This window comes from Vulpes lagopus, chromosome 1, assembly GCF_018345385.1.
Source record: "Vulpes lagopus strain Blue_001 chromosome 1, ASM1834538v1, whole genome shotgun sequence".
Lineage (NCBI taxonomy): Eukaryota > Metazoa > Chordata > Mammalia > Carnivora > Canidae > Vulpes > Vulpes lagopus.
In genome coordinates this window covers 164,969,853-164,991,277 of record NC_054824.1, presented here as the reverse complement: position 1 = coordinate 164,991,277, position 21,425 = coordinate 164,969,853, and the positions used below count along the sequence as shown (strand labels likewise).

At 41.4% G+C, this 21,425-nt stretch overlaps 1 long non-coding RNA gene across 3 annotated transcripts in view; it reads right to left on the bottom strand.

Moving 5' to 3' along the window:
- The window catches only part of LOC121498034, a 55,042-nt gene extending 40,532 nt beyond the window's left edge, over positions 1-14,510 (bottom strand). For 2 of the 3 annotated variants that reach the window (XR_005989609.1, XR_005989601.1), the window contains exons 1-3: positions 14,403-14,510; positions 12,725-12,772; positions 4,287-4,398 (exon numbers count right to left, since the gene is read on the bottom strand). This is a non-coding gene — a long non-coding RNA (uncharacterized LOC121498034). Of the gene's footprint in view, positions 1-4,286; positions 4,399-10,302; positions 10,338-12,724; positions 12,773-14,402 lie in introns of all 3 variants that reach the window. The other variant, XR_005989604.1, reaches the window with a different exon arrangement.
- Positions 14,511-21,425: the final 6,915 nt, after the last annotated feature.

Genomic DNA, 21,425 nt, shown 5'->3' with positions numbered 1-21,425 from the left:
GTCTCACAATGATGCAGGCCCTTAGATCAACTTTGGAGATTGACCCAGATTTCGCAGGAGTCTGAAACCACTCTGCTCTGTTTGAAGCTCTCATTACCATTTCTGTTCAAATATTGCTTCCAGTGGCTTCCTCTGGGAATCACTTGAGAGCACATTCCCTCTAGAGACTAGCTAGAGACATCACGGAAAGTCACTCTATAGGTAGATGGCAGACCAGGACCCAGTAGCAGGGGACCTGGGATAAGGCTGACTCAAGAGGGAGCAAAATGCCTGACGCCTCTAAACTTCCATTCTTAAATCAAGCCACTCATGCAACTGACCTCACGCCTGAGGGCTTGTTTTCGCTTGCTTGCCTGTTTCTGCTGTGGAAGGAAACAGGTGCTGTGAAAGATAAGTTATAGAACACTACTGCCTTACTCTGATTAACTGGGAAAAGACACAGAAGATTTGCTTCTTCTAGAAGTTAAAGCTGTAGAGAGCAGGTTCAGAGTTTCTCAACCTGGGCGCTATTGGTCATGGCCTGAATAATTCTTTCTTATGAGGGGCTGACCTGTGCCTTGTAGGATGTTTAGCAGCATCCCTGGCCTCTACTGACCAGCCCCCACCTCCAGCTGTGACCATCTAAACTGTCTCCAGATGCTTTCAAATGTCCCCTGGAGGCAAAAATCACCTGCATTTGAGAGTCACTGCTACTTATGAAAGGAGTTGGATCCCAGGCAGCCTGACACTTGCTCAGGAAAGGGCTGTTTTTCCAAAATGGAAACAGAATCATGGGAGGGTCAGCGGCAGACATGGGGTTTGGGGAGGCTTAAATCCGAATGACGTGTGGTGCCTTCTCAAGAAAAAACTTTCGGAGGATTTCCAGTGTTGATGTAAATTGCTTTTATAAAATTGTTAGTTGAATGTGTATAAACATGAAACTGGGCATACATCCCATATATAGGCTTGTAACTTCTACAATTGCTATATCAAGACAAATTCATGATTTTGACAGACCAAATATGAGACCAGCAAATTTAACCCATTAATTTAATGAGACAGATGGCATGATTTTGTGGGGAAAACTGCCCCCTGCTTGGTTACTCAGGGGCCTAGGCCTTTCTTTGGGTCAGGCATTGTCCCATGACTCAAATCTCACACAACATGGTCCCTTCCAACTGTGAAAACTTGGGTTGTGAGCCTTTCATGAGGTCACTTGGTGAAGGAAAACTTGACTCATGAAGGTCACCTGTGTTTTCTTCTTAGCAGTCAAGACAAAATAGCACATCTGGCTCCCACACGGTCAGAAGCCCAGAGTGATGTGGACACTGTAAGCTCTAAGTTGGACCTACGGAGGACCTAGATGATGCTCACATTTTTCAGATGCTCCTCAAAATGAAAAGAATTTCTTATAAAAAAATTTTAAGTTCCCACAGAGAACTCCCAAGAATATACTAGGAGACTCTCAGAGGAGTTCTAATTGGGTCTGATCCTCTTTCCAGATGAGGAATGAGGCCCGGAGAATTGCCCAGGGAAACAGCTGCTAAGGGTCAGGGCTGACTGGAAGGGAGCCTCTGCGCTGGCGGCCAGCGCTCCCTCATCCTCTGACCTCTCGTCCCAGCAGGCATTACAGAATTCTCACGTGGAACTCTGTAGAAGGTTTGGCTTACTGTTTTAAACATTCATTCAACTGAACTGAATACTTCACATTCATTTTTTTTAAGGGTGCTAAATTGAACTCAAGAGTTTGTTTTCAAAAATGTCATCTTTTAGCATTTAATAGTATGGTTAGAAAGCATTTTGCATGTGGGTGTGAGCTATAACCTACATACATAAAAGTGTATTAAACATGAATATCCAATTCAGTGAACAGGACAAAGTGAAAACCCACAGAACCAAAGCCAGGTGAAGAAAGAGAACACTTCTAGTGTGCAGCATTCTTGGTCACAATCCTTCCCTTCCTCTAAAAATAACTGTTATTTTGACTTTTTTTTTTAAGATTTTATTTATTTTTTCATGAGAGATACAGAGAGAGTCAGAGACACAGGGAGGGAGAAGCAGGCTCCATGCAGGGAGCCTGATATGGGACTCGATTCCGGGACCCCAGGATCATGACCCGAGCTAAAGGCAGACACTCAATCACTGAGCCATCCAGGTGCCCCTTGACTTTTGTTATAGTGATTTTCTTAAACAAGATAATTTAGTTTTGCCTGTTTATGAGCCTTCTATCAATGAACCCTCACTCTATTTGTTTCTTGATGTTTGTGAAATTCATCCACACTATTGCAGGTGAATCTAGCTCTTATTCTTTCTTTTTTTTTTTTTTTAAAGATTTTATGGATTAATTTGAGAGAGAAAGTATGAGCAGGGTGGAGGGGAGGGGTAGAGGGAGAAGCAGACTCCCACTGAGCAGGGAGCCTGATGTGGGACTCGATCCCAGGACCCTGAGATCACGACCTGAGCTGAAGATAGATGCTTAACCACCTGAGCAACCCAGGTGCCCTAGCTCTTATCCTTTCTATGTTTGGTAGACATTTGGGGTGTTTCCAGCTTGGGACTATTATGAGAAATGTCTCTATACACATTTTTTTGTACATACCCTCGTGCATAGGGCATTTTTCCATGGTGGCATTTCTTTAACTGTGAGGGAATTGTGTGAATCTTTGGCCTCAGCTGATAATGGCAGCTACCTTCCAAAGTCTTCAATGCCAACTGTCCCCTGGCAGTCCCTCTCAATTTTCTCCATTCTTATTAGCACTGGCTCTTCGCAGATTTTTAAATTTAACCGGTCAGGGATATCTCATGGGTTTAACTGGCATTTCCCTGATTACTAATGACACGAAATATCTCTGCCACACTTACTGGCCACATAAATTTCCTCTTATGTTATTATGTGCCTGTTCTAGACTTTTGCCATCTTTCTATTGTCAAATTAAATTTTCTTATTGTTTTAAACTTTTTTGAAAAAGATTTTATGTATTTATTTGAGAAAGAGAGAGAGAGAGAGCGTGCGTGCAAGTCAGCGGGGGGCGGGGGCTGGTGCAGAGGGAGAGGGAGAAACAGGCTCCCTGCTGAGCAGGGCACCCAGCATGGAGGCTCGATCCCAGGACCCTGAGATCATGACCTGAGCTGAAGGCAGGTGCTTAACTGACTGAGCCACACAAATGCCCCAAATTTAAATTTTTTAAACAAATCTTACCTTTATCAAAACTACATTTGACAGAAATCACGTTACTTGGACCTATCTTCCAAGGTACTTCTCACCTGAGAGCTGTCTATAGTTATGGGCAAACTGTCTAAGATCTGTAAGCTTAGAAGTCATTGTTTCTCAACCCTAAATCATTGAAAAGCTAACAACAGGGGTGCACAGAAAAATAGCTATCCAAATCTTTTTTCCTGTATCCATTTTCCAAATCTAACATCCTCTTATTGAATTTTGCCCTCTCTTGGTTCCCCATATTTTCATAGAGAACAAACATTCCCTGATATATCACAGTCCTTTGTTAAGATCATCAAGCGTAGACAAGGTCATCGTTCTATTCTGTATTTCTCAGTGCTGTGTGTTGAATGCATTGTTATGAGTTAGCTAAATGTCAGTAATAAAGTGGTGCCTCTATTCTATTTACAACCTTTGAAGCGGAGATAATATCAAGTAAAAAAATATATATATATAGCTCTAATAGCCATACATATCTAATAAAAAAATAATCAGCTCATCCAAGTCTGAGCTCTAGCTTTTGCTCACCTTATCTTCTTTAGACATTTAGGTATGAGCTCATTGGCAAAGACTTAAGCTCATACAATCTACCATTAAATAAATTATTCAGTAATCTGTGATGTCCTTGTAACATGAGAATCCCCTATTAAAAAAAGAAATAGCTACACTGCTCACAGAGGCATGTGCCTACCATTTATAGTCTTTGCTTTGCTAGCAAACCCAATTAGGACTCCCTGGTAATTTACGGAATTGATGTTTGTTGCAGGGTTTTTACATGCAGCTATTCATTACATGCATATGTGTGGGTGTGTGATACACACACATACACACCCGGAGGACCACAGAGAAAGCCCAGGCAGGTGTGGGTTATTTGTTAGAGCTGTCTCATTTTCCCCTTAACACGTTCGACACTCAAATAAGGACAAAGCATCTCCCAGTCACCCACAGATTCAATGATATGTATTCCTGACAGTATCCAGGCAACTGGGGCTCTACTTTTTTCAAAGTAAACATTTTACTCTTCTGCTAAAAATGTCCAGTTTCTCTTCCAGACAAATAGGAGCCTGGAACACTGAGCCTCCCCTCTTACCTCTTTCTTCTCCTGTAGTGCAGTCTGATGGCCTGATAGCTGGAGCAGACAAGAGTTGCACAGAGTTGAGGAATCAAGGAGGCAGCTTCAGTGGATTCTCATTTTGAAAACACTGGAAGAGAAAGAGCCAGGTGTCTATTTTTCATAGTTAAATTTTTTTATTAGAAAAATATTTTATGGGGGTGCCTGGGTGGCACTGTCAGTTAAGCCTTGGACTCTTGGTTTAGTTCAAGTCATGATCTCAGGGTTGTGAGATGAAGCCCTGTGTCGGGCTCGGGCTCAGTGCAGAGTCTGCTTAGGACATTTTCTTCCTCTGCCCCTCCCCCTGCCCTGTGCTTGCTTGTGTGTGCACGCACTCCCTTTCTCTCCTCTAAAATAAATAAATAAAATCTTTTAAAAAAGAAAAATAAAAAATATTTTATAAATAAAGAAACACGGGCACCTGAATGGCTCGGTCGGTTAAGCATCAGCCTTTGGTTCCCATCATGATCCCAGGGTCCTGTGATCAAGCCCCAACATCGGGCTCCCTGCTCAGCGGGGAGCCTGCTTCTCCCTCTGCCTCTGGTCCACTCCTCCACTCGTGTTCACTGTCTCTCTCTTCTCTCAAATAAGTAAATAAAACATTTTTTTCAAAAATAGGCCCGTGAGGGCCAGAATAGTCATTATTCACATAGTATATGTTATTTAAATTTTGAGTCGACAATTACTAAAAAGGTCTCAATATTGTGTATCAAGTCATATCTCAGAAGCAGGCATTGATAGAATTCTTGGCCTATTGAAAAAAAGTGTGACCAAATGAGTGAAATGAAATCATGTGAAATACTATTTGAAATTTTTCAACACTTCACATAATCCCTCAGTAGTAAATAAGCTTCTGAAAAATAAAAATATATGAAAGCTGTGCAAATAATCGATAACAATTGAAAGTTAAAATATTAAAATAGATTTTTAAAAAATTAAATCACCACAATGAGATTTCACTGTATACCTATTAGAATGGCTAAAATTATATATATATATATACGTATATATATAATGATAATATCAATCGTTGGCAAGGATGCAGAGAAACTAGATCACTTATGCATTGCTGATGGGTACAATCACTCTGGAGAACATTTGGTAGTTTCTTATAAATCTAAACATGCAATTACCACACGACCCAACAACTGCACTCTTGGGCATTTATCGCAGAGAAATAAAAACATAGGTTTTATGTTCACACAAAGGCCTGAATATGGATGTTCATAGCAGCTTTATTAAGAATAGTCCCAAACCAGAAACAACCCAGATATCCTGAATATCCCAGATTTCTAGTGGGTAAATGGTTAAATCAAGTGTGGGTACATTGATACTCTGGAATACTACTCAGGTACAAAGGAACCAACTATTGATATGCACAGAAAACATTGGATGGATCTCAAGGGAATTAGGCTGAGTGAAAAAAAAAGCCAATCCCAAAAGGTTACATATGCTATTAGTTCATTTATAAAACATTCTTGAAAACAACAAAATTACAGCAATGGGGAACAGATGAGTGGTTAGACTGGAGAATTGAGGAGGGGGGGAAGAGGGAGGTGGGTAGTGTTATACAAAAGTAACACAAGAGATGGTGATTGATATGCAAGCTTCCACATGTCATAAAATAGCATAGAAGTAAAATGTACACACACGAATGTGTACATGTAAAACAGAGGCCACCTGAGTAAGATCTGATTGTACCCATGTCAAGATCCCGATTGACATTTGTCCTACAGTTTTATGAGATGTTATCATTGGGTGGAAACCAGGTAAAAAATGCGTGTGGTATCGCCCTATATTATTTCTTACCACTGCATGTAAATCTTTAACTACCTCCAAATAAAGTGTTTAAATGTTTAAAATTTAATGAAACCTGATATTCTTATGATAGACATCTGTTAATCTTATTGCAGAGAGAAAGAATCTAGGTGTGAAACTAAAGGAAGACCCATGGAGAAGTCTGAGAAAAAATTCAAAGCAGAGGACAACAGCAGAGGCTAGAGCTATTCCTGCAAGTGTGTGTGTGTGTGTGTGTGTGTGTGTGTGTGTCTGCAATGCATGCGTGTGAAAAAAAGGTATCAGCAGAGGTTATTTTTGGGGTGTCAGGGCAGAGTGGGAGAGGGAGTTCTTAGCAATGGGGATCTGCTGTGTGCTAGTGAGGAGGCTTCCAGAGGTAGAGGGGGGACAGGGGCCAGCTTCCTATAGGGTCAAGTCCAACCATGAGTTTAACTTCAGTAACCCTAACATACACCATTAGATGAACCTAGAATTACTCCACTTGCTGGAACCAAATCCTTTCCCCCCCACTCCCTTTCTTTGTGATGGATTTAAACCACAGGGAACAGTGGATTATCTTTGGGTGGCTCTGAATGGGGCTGTATTAGTCACCACAGCTTCAATTGTGCTTCTGTTTGGTTATCAAACTGCAATTCCATTGACACCGCCTCAGTGAGCGCATCCTCTGTGAGCACCGTGAAAAGGATTGTCGGTTACACTGAAAACCTGTTCTGAATTTGTAATTACAACATGACTTTATTGAGATCTCAACTAACTCAGCTTTAGGATAATCCCAGGTGAAGAAAAAGAATTGACAAAGAAAGAAAAGAAACAAATGAGTTGAGGCAGGTGCTGGGTTTGTCTGTTCCCTTAGACTCTGGGGAGACACAATGGAGTCCTACGAGCTGGGCTTAATCAGGGCCTCGCCCTGTCCAGAGCTGGATGTGAATGGAAAGGACTCATGCAAACTGACTGGTTGGAAAGGAGCTGGGAGTCCAGGAGACTGGTGATAAGCAAAATGCATTTAGGGTTCTGTTCAAAATCACAGCTCTTGGTCCTGATTTCTTAATGGCATTTCACCCACTGTATTTTACTAGTCCCTTCATCCCACTCCAGAAGGCAAACAAGTTCTACAGCGTTTGTTTCTTAATGGCTTGATGTCTCATGATCTATTTATCTTGTTTCATTTGCTGTCTTTTGGGTGCTCCTTGTCCTCTACTTAAAGGAGCTCAATGCACTTTATTTTGCATCTTACTGGCATCTACCAGGTATTTTCAGCTGAAACAGTGAGGTCTACTCTTTGTCACTTCTCTTAGTGGCCCACCAGAGTCAGATGGTTTGGGGTAAATAATGGAAAAAAGGATGATTATAGGGGCCAGACAAATCTGTACCTGCTAGCTATGTGGACCTCATCAGGTTATTCAACTTCCCTGAATCTGTATGGCAAAGTGGCTAAAGGTAAGGTTTCAGAGGTAGCCACATGAATGGAATCTGGGCACCATTCCATACTGCCTGGGAGATCTTGAGCCCATTACTGAGCTTCTCAAAACCTCAGTTTCTTCACCTGTTAAATGCACGTGGCAGAGACAATTAGTTCCCCTCTTCCCTTAGCAATAAACCCTTAGTTTTTAGATGGACACATGGCTTCCTAAATAAAGATTGTATTTTTCAAATTCCCATGTAACTAGGCATGGCTGTGTTCTGAAATATCATGTGGAATTCCTGAGATGTGTCTTTAAAGGAAAGGTGTGTGTACTTTTTTACTTGTCCTCCGTCTTGCTTCTTGGAATGCAGATATGATAGCTGGAGCTCAAGCAGTTATCTTAGATCATGAGGATGAGGGCCACACTCTAGGGATGACAGGGTTGAAAGCTAAAAATAAAGCTGCTGTCCCTAAACATTTTAAGTGTTTGAACTTACTTTTAAATTTTAATGTGAGAAAACAAAACTTACATATTTCAGCCACTATGACTTCAAGTTTTTTGTCACATGTGGATGACTCTAATCCTAATGATATAATAGGATTCATAAAAAGTGGAGTAAGGACCACTAAAAACTCCTTTATAAAAGTGAAATGGTCAAAATCAACTTTTTCAAAACTCTGGAAATTAACAAAATAATTTTTTGGTTAGCCTATTTATCTAATCCATAGACATTAATTTTTTAAAAACCCACTGAATTTCAGCAAGAACAGCAAATGTTGTGGCATTGCATTTTATTTTATTTTTATTATTCTTTTTACGTTGTGGCATTTTAATGTGCCCTCCCTCCAGCTCTATGGTGGCTTTGAAAACCAACTACCTTCCAATTGTGGTGAGCACTACAAACCTGCCAGCCACTGGAGGGGACAAAACAGGGTGGAATACCTTCAAAACCTCATTCCCAGATATCTGTCATTATTTGATCTGTCTGGCGATTTCCTGAAAGACCCCATTGACAAGACTATCTTTATTTGGTCTATCTTGGAAATCACTCAGTGTGGAAAGCCTTTTACCCTGGTATGTTTGTTGACAACAACAGAGGCAATTACGTAACTTTACTGCCTGAGGTGGTAGATAACTGTTGGGGTAAAGAGTAGGCTAACCAAAAAGTTTAAAAAGAAAATCTGTAGAATGAAATGTTTATAGTGGCTTTGAAAAACTCTAACACATCCTTGGAATCTTCAAGTTCATATGCATATGTAGGGTTGTGTGAACATGTTTAGGAAAGATCTTTAAGTCCTCACCTCTAGCTAACCTTGAGGCTCTGAAAAAACAGGAACTAAAGGCTAAAGGAGGGTTGTTAACTGCCTGGCTTAGTGTTGAAGGCATGTTCCAACACTCACAAAGAATCTTTGGCAAAGACTGAGAGACTTATTTGGCATTTAAAAAAAAAAAATCTCTGTCCAATCATTAGCTGACCAATAAAGCTAAGTCAGTAGAGAATTCAGTGGCTATACATAACAAAACATAGTCCAGAAAAGCCAATAAACAAACAAGCAACAACAAACAGCAAAACAAACCCTCTGGAGGACGAAAAATCTGATTTTCAGGATTGCCACATTACTTAAGATATCTAGTTTTCAACCAAAGTTTTCCAGACCAGTAAATAAATAAGAAAGTATGGCACATAGGGAAAAAGTAACCAATAAAAACTGTTCCTGAAACAGCCCAGAATTGTACTACTAAATGAAGATTTTATTATATATTTTTATTATATATTTTTTAAGGATTTTATTTATTTATTCATGAGAGACAGACAGAGAGAGAGAGAGAGAGAGAGAGAGAGAGAGAGACAGGCTCCATGCAGGGATCCTGATGTGGGACTCGATCCTGGGACTGACTCCAGGATCAAGCCCTGGACCAAAGGTGGCACTAAACCACTGAGCCACCCAGGGATCCCTAAATAAAGACTTTAAATCAGCTATTTTAAATATATTCAAAGAACTAAAAGAAACCATGGCTAAAGAACTAAAGTACAAGAATTTTTAAAAAGCCTTATTTGTTTTAGAGGAGAGAATGTGAGTGAGTTGGGGGAGGGAGAGGGGGAAAGAAAATCTTAAGTAGACTCTGCACTGAGTGCAAAGCTCAACACAGGATTTGATCTTATGACGCTGAGGTCATGACTTGAGCTGAAACCAAGAGTTGAGTGCTTAACTGATTGCAACATCCAGGCACCCTGAAAAGTATAAGAATTATATATCACCAGCTGGAGAATATTAATAAAATATAAATAATTTTTTAAAAGAAGCAAATAAAAACAAGACTATCTTTATTTGGTTTTGAAATAAAAAATTCAGTAAGGGATCTCAACAGAAAATGTGAGCAGCTAGAAGAAAATATTAGTAACTTGAACTAAAATTTTACAGTCTCAGGAACAGAAAGAAAAAGAAATGAGAAAAATGAACAGAACATTAGAGACTTGTGTGACACCATCAAGAGTACAACATACACATAATTAGAGTTCCAGAAGAAAAAGAGAGAAAGGGCAAAGACTATTTGAAGACATAATGGCTGAAAACTTTCCAAATATGATGAAATACATTAACCTATACATCCAAGAAGCTCAACAAACTTCAAGTACCTTAATCATATCAAAATCAAACTGTCAAAGAAATAGCAAGTGTTGGCGAGAATGTGAAGAAAAGGAGCATTCATGCACTGTTGGTTGGAATGTAAATTGGTGTAGCCACTACAGAAAACAATATGGAGGCTCCTCAAAAAATTAAAAATAGGATTACCATATGATCCAGCAATTCCACTTCAGGGTATTCATCTGAAGAAAACAAAAACACTAATTTGAAAAGGTATATGCACCCCCATGTTCATTGAAGCATTTTTTACAATAGCTAAGATATGTAAACAATCTAAGTGTCCATCAGTGGATCGATCCATAAATATAATACATGCACACACACACACATATCCTATAATACTAATCGGCCATTTGCAGGCGTGGTGGGGTATGGGGCTGGTACACTGGGTGAAGATGGTCAAAAGATATAGAAAAGGAGGCCACCTGTGTAGTTAAGTGGTTGAGCATTTGCCTTCAGCTCCGGGTGTGATCCTGGGGTCTGGGATCAAGTCCTGCACTGGGCTCCTTGTGGGGAGCCTGCTTCTCCCTCTATCTATGTCTCTGCCTCTTTCTTTCTCTCTCTCTCTCTCTCTGTGTCTCTCATGAACAAATAAACAAAATCTTTTAAAAAAGATAAAGAAAAGGTACAAACTTCCAGCTATAAAATAAATGTCATGGTGATATAATGTATACCATGGTGACAAAAGTTAAGAATACTGTATTGCATATTTGAAAGTTGCTAAGAGTAAATTTTTAATGTCCTCATTATAAGAAAAAAAATTTTGTAACAGTATCTGAAGACAGATATTAACTAGACTTATTGTGATGATCATTTCACAATGTATACAAATATCAATCATTAGCTTGTATACCTGAAATTAATTTAATAGGTTTTTATTTAAAGATTTTATTTATTTATTCATGAGAGACACAGAGAGGCAGAGGGAGAAGCAGGCTCCCTGTAGGGAGCCTAATGCGGGACTCAATCCCAGGACCCCAAATCACAACCTAAGCCAAAGGCAGACGCTCAACCACTGAGCCACCCCGCTGCCCCCTAATATAATGTTATATGTCAATTATACCTCAATAAAAATAATAATGTGACATGAATGAGAATAGTATTACAACCCTTTTAGCATGAGTTTTCATTTTTTTAAAAGATTTTATTTATTTATTCATAGAACACAGAGAGAGAATGAGAGGCAGAGGGAGAAGCAGGCTCCATGCAGAGAGCCTGATGTGGGACACCATCCCAGGGTCTCCAGGATCACGCCCCGGGCGGCACTAAATCACTGTGCCACTGGGGCTGCCCAAGCATGAGTTTTCAAAAAAAAAACTATAGTAGTATTAATTGAGATTCCTGTTATTGGGGTTTACATACATTTGCCTATTTAATCCTTACAAGAAATCTGCTATATATGCATTAGCTACTGTCAAAAAAAACAGAAATAACAACATCATTAAAATAGTAAAAGCTAAATAAGTAAGAGTTTATTGTGCATATAAAAACAGTTTGCAAACTGGGAGCTCTCAAATCAATGGTAGAATGGGGCTCAGAGGATTATTTTAGAACAGCTTATATGGTGAAAATAGAAGACTCTTTTTTTATAATAGTTTGTTATAGCACTAGAGTTTTCCTACAGATAGGGGCTTGATTAAAAGTGGTTAACTTATGCCAATTTGGGGGAACAGTTTTCATTTGCAATTTTCAGAGGCATAAAAACGAAACCAAACCAACCAAGTTATCAAAAGCCAAAAGCAAAATGAAAATAGCAAGAGAGAAGCAACTCCACATACAAATGATCCTCAATAAGATTAACACTTAAACACTCCAATTAAAAGACAGATATTGGCAGAATGGATAAAAATAAACAAACCTGATACAACGGTATGCTTTCTATAAGAGATATACTTTAGATCCAAAGACACAACTAGGTTGCAAGTAAAACCATGGAAAGAAATATATCATGTAAACAGAAACCAAAGGCAAGCTAGAGTAACTATACTAATCTCAGACAAAATATATACTAATTAATTTTACTATATTATATCAGCAAATGACAAAAATAATTGCTAGATATTTATTTATAAATATCTATGCACTTATTAACAGAGTCTCAAAATACAAGCCAAATGACAGAATTGAAAGAAATAGATAATTCTGCAAAAATTGGTGGAGACTTCAATGCCTCACTTTCAATAATGAATACAAAAACTAAACAGAAGTTCGACAAGGAAATCGAAGACTTGAATAACACCATAAGCCGACTAGACATAACATACCCATAGAATACTTCACCTAACAACACCAAAATAGATATTCTTTAAATGCCCATGGATCTTTCCTCAGGATAGATCATATGCCTCATCATAAAACAAGTCTCAATAACTTTTAAAAGATTAAAATCATAGAAAGTACATTCTTCAACCACAAGGGAGTGAAATTAGAAACCAATAACAGGGGGGAACTTAGGAAATTTACAAGTACATTAGAAGTTACACAACACATTCCTACGTAACCAATGGGTCAAAAAAATAAGGTATATTAGAATAAAAACTGATGTGAATTAAAATAAAACATGACATACCTAATCTTGTGGGATGCAGCAGAAACAGTGCTTAGAAGCTGTGAATGCCTATATTAAAAAAGAAGAAAGATCTCAAATCAATTCCACCTAAAGAAATTAGGAAAGAAGAGCAAACTAAATCCAGAGCAAGAAGAAGGAAGAAAGCAATGAATATTAGAGTGAAAATAAATGAAATAAAGAGTAAAATAGTAATAATCAAGAAAACAAAAAGTTGGATCTTTGAAAAAAAAGAAAAAAATTAACAAACTTTTAGCTACATCGATCAAGAAAAAAGAGAGTAAGTTCAGATTATTAAAATCAGGGATGACAGAGGAATTACACGGACCTCACAGGATTAAAAAGAGAATAAGAGAGTATAAAAGAAAAGAACATAAAAGAATACTATGAACAAATGTATTTCAAAAAATTAGATCACCTAGGTGAAATGGACAAATTTCTAGAAAGACACAAACTGCCAAAACTGACCTAAGGTGAAATAGAAAATCTGACTAGACTTAAGACAAGAGACTCAATTAGTAATAGAAATTTTCCCCCAAGAACAAGCCCTAAGCCAGGTGGCTTCGCTGATGAATTCTACTAAATGTTTATGAGGGATTGTGTTAATTCTTCTATAAACTCTTTCAAAAAACACAAGAGGAGGGAATACTTCCTAACTCATTCTAAGAGGATTTTAATACCAAAAACTAGACAAAGACATTGCAAGAAAAAATTCTCAACAAAACACCAGCAAATGGAATCCAGCAACATATTAAAAAAGTATTAAAGTATATTATAAACTAAAGTGATATAATAAATGCATCAGGACAGCATGTAGGAAATACTCCATAAATGTTCATTTTTTTCCTGTTTTCCCGTGATGAATGTGACAGAAATTGCTACTGTTACCAGTCTGGTCTCCCTCTTCTGTGTATAGTCAATCTTCATTATTTGTTGATTCTACATTTGAAAATTTGCCTACTTGTTAAAATTTATATGTCCAAAAACATTCATTTGTACACTCCAAATCAATATTCACACTGCTTTCATGGCCATTCATGGACATATGCAGAGTGGGGATACATTTGATTTGTCTGACACACACATTCCCAGCTGAGGTAAAACAAAAGTGGTGTTTTGCCTTCTTGTTTCAGCTCTTATACAAAGAACAGGCATCTAGTTAGACATTTTTTCACATTTTTGAACTTTTTACTGGTGATTTCATGTTTAAATGGCCCCCAAGTGTAATGTTGAGGTGGTGTCTGGTGTTCCTAAGCACAGGCTGTGATTCGTCATATGGAGAAAAAGCGTGTGAGATAAACTTCATTTAGGCATGAATTACAGTGCCATTAGCCACGAGTTCAGTGCTAATGAGTAAACAATATATATTAAATAAGATGTCATCAAATAGGTACACACATAAAACCAGGTTATGTATTGATCAGTTGATGAAAATGCTGTATCTAGAGACTCATAGGAACCTAACCCTGTATTTCCCCTGTGAGCAAAGTCTCAGTATTCTCTAATTCAACGTTTGCAACGACTTTATAGAACATAACTGCCAGCTGCCACAAATAAAACGAACAGACTGTACATGTACCCTGCTCTAATAGATTAAAACTCGTGGCTACAATATCTACAACTCCTTCCATCAAGAGACTATTTCCCCACACTTTGGATCTGGGCTGACCTTGTAACTGACCTTGACCAACAAAATGTGGCAGAAGTGTTGTGTAGGTTCTGGAGCTTAGGCTTAAAAGATCCTGTAGCTCTTGCCTTTGTGCTCTTGGGACACCGTCCTGAGACTTTCATGTAAGAAAGTCCGCTGAGCCTACTGGAGGATGAGAAGCCATGTGGCAAAGAATCAAGGTACCCCAGCCAACAGCCAGGATCAACCCCAGACACGTGAATCTAGGACATTCCAACCCAGCTGATCCTGCGGCCAAAAACAGTTGTGTAAGTGAACCCAGGCAAAACCAGCAAAGGAGTTGCCTAGCTTACTCACAGAATTGCAAGAAATAATAAACTATGTTGGTAAAAACATAAGTTTGGGGTGGCTTATTACACCAGGAACCAGTAAATGATTATACCTGTCTGCTTAGAATTCAGTGTGGCCATGGGGCTTGTTTTTGTAAATGAAATGTGACACACGTCACTTCCAGGTGGAAGCACTGATTTGCTGTTCTTTGCTCTTTCCCCATCCTGGCAATTGGGGAAGTATGTATTGACAAGAAAGAGCAGTAAGATTGATTGGAATGCTGAATTACTACATGAGGAGAGTTGCCCTAGATAACTGCTCAAACCTACAGCAGATATGGTGTGAGGTATATAAACTGCAATTGCATAAATTCTAAGATTTGACGATCTGTTTTCCACTATACCATCTCGAGCTGATCTGATGAATACAATTGGCATAGCAGGACTAGGGGTTTAAACAGATATGTTGTATGCAAGATATTTCCCCACCTGTCCAAGAATCTCTAGATTCAAATGAGAAAAGGAATTTAGACAGCTCAATTTAAAGATGGCTTTTCAGGATTAATTTCAAATATTAATCAACCTCTTTGAATCTTACCAGTTAATTGTACAAAAGATATTCCTGGACCACTCTGGTGCTAATCTGATAGTCCTTTGGAGAACAAAGAGGTGATTCTGAACCAGGTCAGTAGATAGAGCATGCAGAGGAGAACAGAACACCAGGCAGCTAACCTTGCTGTCTTTGCTGAGCTGTGTCCCATTATCACAGTCAAGTTCACCTTACAGCTCAACTAGCTTGCAACAATTTTCTCATGTGTCAAGTGAAATGAGAAAATGTGCCCTGAAATCCACATGGTAGCTGATAAAAAAAACAATGGTCCTTAAAAACAGATACGTTATTGTCATTCAAGACCTAGTCACCTTCCCTGCCTTTGATTTGTAAATGTCTGACATATGCATATATGTGAATATGGATAAATATTTGCGGCTTCATTTTTATTTTTTATTTTTTAAAGATTTATTTATTTATTTATTTATTTATTTATTTATTTATTTATTTATTTATTCATGATAGACGTGTAGAGAGAGAGAGAGGCAGAGACACAGGAGGAGGGAGAAGCAGGCTCCATTCAAGGAGTCGGACGCGGGACTCGATCCCGAGACTCGATCCCAGGACTTGATCCCGGGACTCCAGGATCGCGCCCTGGGCCAAAGGCGGCGGGCGCTAAACCACTCAGCCACCCAGGGATCCCCCTGCGTCTTCATTTTTAAAAACACATACACCAAAAACCTAGTTACCTCTAAGGTGGGGCCCTGTGTGGAGGCTGACACTAGTAAAATTTGCAAACTGTAGCAGTGCTATGGACTGTGAACCCCCTGCCCCCAAATTCATAGGCTAAATCCTAACGCCCCATGTGATAGTATTAGGAAGGGGAGCCTCTGGGAGGGGATTAGGTCATGAGGGCAGAGCCCATGTGACTGGCGTTAGTGCCCCTATAATAAAAGGAGCCCACGGAGCTCCCTAACCCCTTCCACAAACTTCTGTTTCTGACCTGGAAGAGGCCCTCACTCGAGCATGCTGGCATCCTGACCTCAGACTTTCAGTCTCCAGAACTGTAAGAAATAATTTTCTGTTGTTTATAAGCCACCCAGTCTGTGGCATTTTGTTATAACAGCTGAAAGGACCAGGACAAATGCTTGGTGTGTTTCTGCACAAAACACCCTTAGCTTAACAAGGAGGGGCTACACCAACAAACAAGGAAGCCCTTTGCTGCTGAGAAGGTAGGTGTGGGCTTAGGTCTGGCCATCCAACATGGAGACAGAAGATAGATTTGCATGTGTGGTAGAATGGGGTTGGGGAGGTGAAATGGTGGCTGGCAAATTTGGACACATTCTAACTAACGATGAAGGCTGTTGTTCCATATTGTGGGCAGTGTGGCTGCTTCTTCAGATTGGTGTCAATCAACATTAGAACTTGTCCCACTGGTGGGTGGAGGATGAGGGTGCGGGAGGTGGGAGGATGGAGAACCTGGGTGGCTTAGTCAGTTGAGCATCTGACTCTTGATTTTGGCTCAGGTCATGATCTCAGGTCATGGGATTGAGCCCCGTGTGAGGCTTTGCACTCAGTGGGGAGTCTGTTTAAGATCCTCTCTCCCTCTCCTCTGCCCCTCCCTCAATGCAGTCTCTCTTCTCAAATAAATAAATCTTAAAAAAAAAAAAAAAAAAAGAACTTATGCCCCTGGAAAAGCAAGGTACTTCTGACATTCCCCATATTCAGGAAGTGGGAGTTACTCACTATCTTTCCTGCAGAGCAGCAGTAGCTCTCTCCTATGGGCCCACCCCAGCCTCCATAACAGTCATGCATTCTCCATGGCAGCTGGACCTGCCACACCTTCCTTCCCCAGCTACTCCTTTTTCTACAGTTCTGGATTTTGTGAGTAAAAGTTTGTGACACTGGCAAGGATTTGACTTGAGCCAAACCAGAAGTGGATTTAAAGTTGAGTTAAAAGAAGAATGATTTGGAATTGATATAAAGGAGATTTATTTTATTTTATTTATTTATTTGAAAGAGAGAGGGCATGTGCATGAACAGAAGGGAGGGGCAGGGAGAGTGGAGAAGCAGACTCCCTGCTGAGCAAGGAGGCCGAAGCAGGACTCGATTCCAGAAACCTGGGATCATGACGTGAGCCAAAGGCAGACATTTAACTGACTGAGCCACTCAGGCACCCCTAAAGGAATCAGGGGTGAACACTGATTCAGAGACCAATGCCTTGGTGATGTAGACTAGCATTTTGTGACCTACATGTGACCAGGAGAATTTGGGCTGCCCCTGTTTTAATCTCATGCCCAACTAGTGCCATCCCACTTCTGCATGTGTGTGCGTGCACACACACACACACACACACATACGCACACACATACTCAACTCCCAAAGCACCAATTAGTAACATAAATTGGAGGGAACTTTTCACAGGGAAATAAAAGGGGTAAAAGGACAGCAGGGAGCCACAGCCCATTCCCCTTTGGCATCTCTGCTCTCTCTCAATTCCTTTTCTGCCCCTGCCCCCCTGCCCCACCCCTGTTCACTCCACTCCATCCCCCAGATCCCCTCTCAAAATACAACTGCCCTGTCCAGTCCCCTCAAAAGCACAGAAACCATTAGAACAACAGCACCATAAAAGACCTCTAGTTATATAGTGTGACCATCATGTCTCAGGGGATGGGGGTCAGGGTGAGCTCAGTACCCTCCACCCCAAGAGGAGCCCTGAAACATGAGGTTGAGTTGTGAGAGGCCCAGGCCTTTCTTCTGTTCTGAACTATGGGGCAGGTCTCCCTCAACCAGTCAGGAAACATGGGTCTTGCCTCCACTGAGCTAAAGGCAGGAGGCTGGCTTTGTTGATCCCTTGTGGCATATGGTTCTAGGACTGACCCTTGATGAGGTAAAGAAATCGTGTGACCCAGACCACACACACCTGGTGGAAACCAGGACACTCCCTGCAGCAAGGAGTTGCTGTGAAAATCAAGAACAAAGGGAATAAGGACAGGCCAAAACAAATGGCAGCAGTGTTTAACAGAAAATCCTTGGAATTAGAAGACATGATTTCTGGTTTTGCCTGTCTTGGGGCTTGCGTAAATCAGTCAGGTTTTCTGAACCTCTGCTTCTCCTACTGTAAAAGGGAGATGCCCTTTCTACTTTGTGGGGCTTATCAGGAAGCTAAAATGAGACAACACATAGGAAAAGATGGTAAGGGGGGGAAAAAGGCTTAACCATGAAACCCACAAACTGACCTGGGCTTCTTTCCAGCCTGAATGTGAAGGCTCTAGGACACAGTAAAACCAGCTTTTCTCATGCAAGCTGTTATGGCTCCTGACATGTTGGTACTCGTGGAAAGCTTACTCATTGTTTCAAAAGAAAGCTCCTTTTATTGTGAAATTGCGAAATTGTTGCCCTAGCAAACCATTAGAGCTCAAAGATCCTGGATAGGAATGTCAAAACTCTCCCTAAGAGAGTGCCAAGGAGAGGTTGTTTCGAGGGATGGATGAGCTTGGAGGAGCAGAGGGGTTGGCGGCCAGAACTGGAGGGAGACTTGCTAGAAACACAGCTGGGACCAAGGTCAGCAGGATTCCAGAAAGAAGCCAGCAGTATCTCAAGAGGGATGGTGGGTGGGGCTGCAGGAAGGCGGGGGCTGGGGTGGTGGGAATAACAGCCCCTCACCAGAGCACACCAGAGTTTTAAAAGAGCTTATACATTCATTACTTCACTGATTTCCCAAAAGGACCCTATGTTGTATGTATTATGTTGACTCTCATGAAATTGTCACATCGTCTCACGAGGTTACACAGTAAGTATTGGAACATGGTAGAGAAATGAGATGGGGTGGCTTGTGTGGTGAGGATATCTGAATCCCACACTCCCCACCCCACCACACCGCCCCACACACAACTTCTCTAGAACTTTCCTTCTCTACCATATGTTACTAAAGTCAGATGTGAGTCTAGAGGAAGGCATAAGTTGTAAATGGCCTTTGGAGGTCTAATGGGGGGTCACAGTTTTAGTGGGAAAAATGAAAGAATAACTTCTTTTTTAAAATCCCTAACTCCATGTTTATCACCGAGCCAAGCTATGTGTGTGTCTCCCAGGACTGCTTGGTGGCACCTGTCGCTGGCCTTGGCTGCTGTTCCTCATACCCCTAGGTGAACACCAGGCTTCTGTATTGTTTTATCATGCTGAATACAAGGCCAAATCTGAATAAATGGGCTGTGGAACACAAGGTCTGGCTTCTCCAGTGACTACTGGAGAGGCTTGGCTCTTAACTATGCCGAGTTAAAACACACTGGAGAACTCTGACCAGTAAAAGGAAATGGGAAAGAGCCAGCAGATCAACACCCTTTGCTTCCTTTCCCACTCTCTGAGTGTGGTGGATCCACTTGGCTTGTCTGGAAGATATGCTGTGTGACCAAGCAAAAGGCTGCATTTTTGGTGATGCCGTGGCTAGGCTGGTAATACACCACCTTCCGTAAATTGGCTTTCCTTCCTGCCTGCCTGCCTTGCTCTTCCCCTCACTCTGGTTGCCTTGATCCTATACATCCCAAGTAAGCCTTAGCACACAAACCTGCCCCAGATACTTCTTTCTGGGGAGTTAAGATAATCACTTTGACCCAAATCCCCACTTTTACCTCATCTGTGGAAGGATCCCATAAGCTCATGAAGTTTGGGCCCGAGGTTCAGGACCCCTTCCCTCAGTGGAGTCTAGATCCATGGTGAGGGTCAGCAGTATTTAAGAGGTTACCCTTGTGGACAGAGCCCTAAACCAAGTGCTTTGGATGAATGCAAAGCCAGCAGAAGGTAGATTTCTCAGTTGAGCTTCTCTGGGTAAAATGGTTTTTGTTTGTTTGTTTTTTTAAGATTTTATTTATTCATGAGAGGCACAGAGAGAGAGAGAGGCAGAGACAGGCAGAGGGAGAAGCAGGCTCCATGCAGGGAGCCCAATGTGAGACTTGATCCCGGGTCCTCAGGATCACGCCCTGGGCCGAAGGCAGGTGCTAAACCACTGAGCCACCCAGGGATCCCCCTGGGTAAAATGGTTTTCTAAGGCTCATGGTACCACCCACAGGGATATGTACTTCATCAGTATAAAAGGAACAACTCTGTATGGAAAGAGCAGTATCAAGGGAGAACCTCCAAAATCAGGGAGTCATTTAGATCCAGAAATGATCCGTGTCTGTAAAACGAGATTAATGCTCCTCCAACTTAATAATACACAGATGAAAACGAAAAGTTACTTTTACACTTAGGTGTGACAGTCCATTGTGTATATCATTTAAAAAAAAAAGTCTGCGGTCACGAAGTCCATGTGGAGACGAGGCATTTTTAAATCCCCCGAAAGAAGAGGATTCTGGAAATGTCGGGTGCAGTCATTACCACTAAGTGAGTTTAGGACTTAAAAGACAGTCGTTGGGGTCAGCCATGGTTTCCACTCTACCCTCTTCCAAAAATCTGTCACACGTCGAATTTGGTAACTTTATCAGGCAGGGGCCATGGAGAGGGCCTGTTTGAGGCCAGGGCACAACTGTAACCTGAGTGTTCCCAGGGAGGGGCCCTGGCTTGTCCCTGAGCGAGCAGACAGCTGCTGGCAGGGGCGCAGGGCCAGCAGAGTCAGCAACAGGAGAGGGAGCAGGCCAGACTGTAGGTGTGAGAGCCACAACCCTCCAGGAGAAGCAGGTGGGGGCCTGCAGTTGACCCCAGAGCCAGGAGCCGTCTCTGGGTCCCCCTGCTGCAGCCGGCTTCTTTTCCTTCCCCATGTAGTCAGAGCCCGCTTTCTTGAACCCTGCTCCCTCCTCTGCCCCTGGGGTCCAGGGCCTCCCCTTCCTCTCTCTGGTGCTGCCTGGTGCCGTCAGGCCTCTGGCATCTCTCTCAGCGCAGCTCACATGGATCTCCCCACCTCCAGCCTTGCCTTGCCCTAATCCAGTCTTTCGTGTGGCCTGACAGCCAACATATCAGAATCACGAGGTGGGACCAGAGCAGGAGTTTAGAATGCAGATGCTCAGGCCCTGCCCTACTCTGTGGGTAGGGCCAGAGGAGCTTCTGCCATGGGCTAAAATCATCCTTGTCCTTGGCTGCCCCGTCTAATCTTATTTAAACACAAATTGCTCATCTTAGCCCCTTGGTTTAGGTGCTTGGCTAGAGAGGTGGCTATGTCCAGATTGGCCAGGTGAACCGGTGGGATTGGCCCACCTCAAGTCTGTT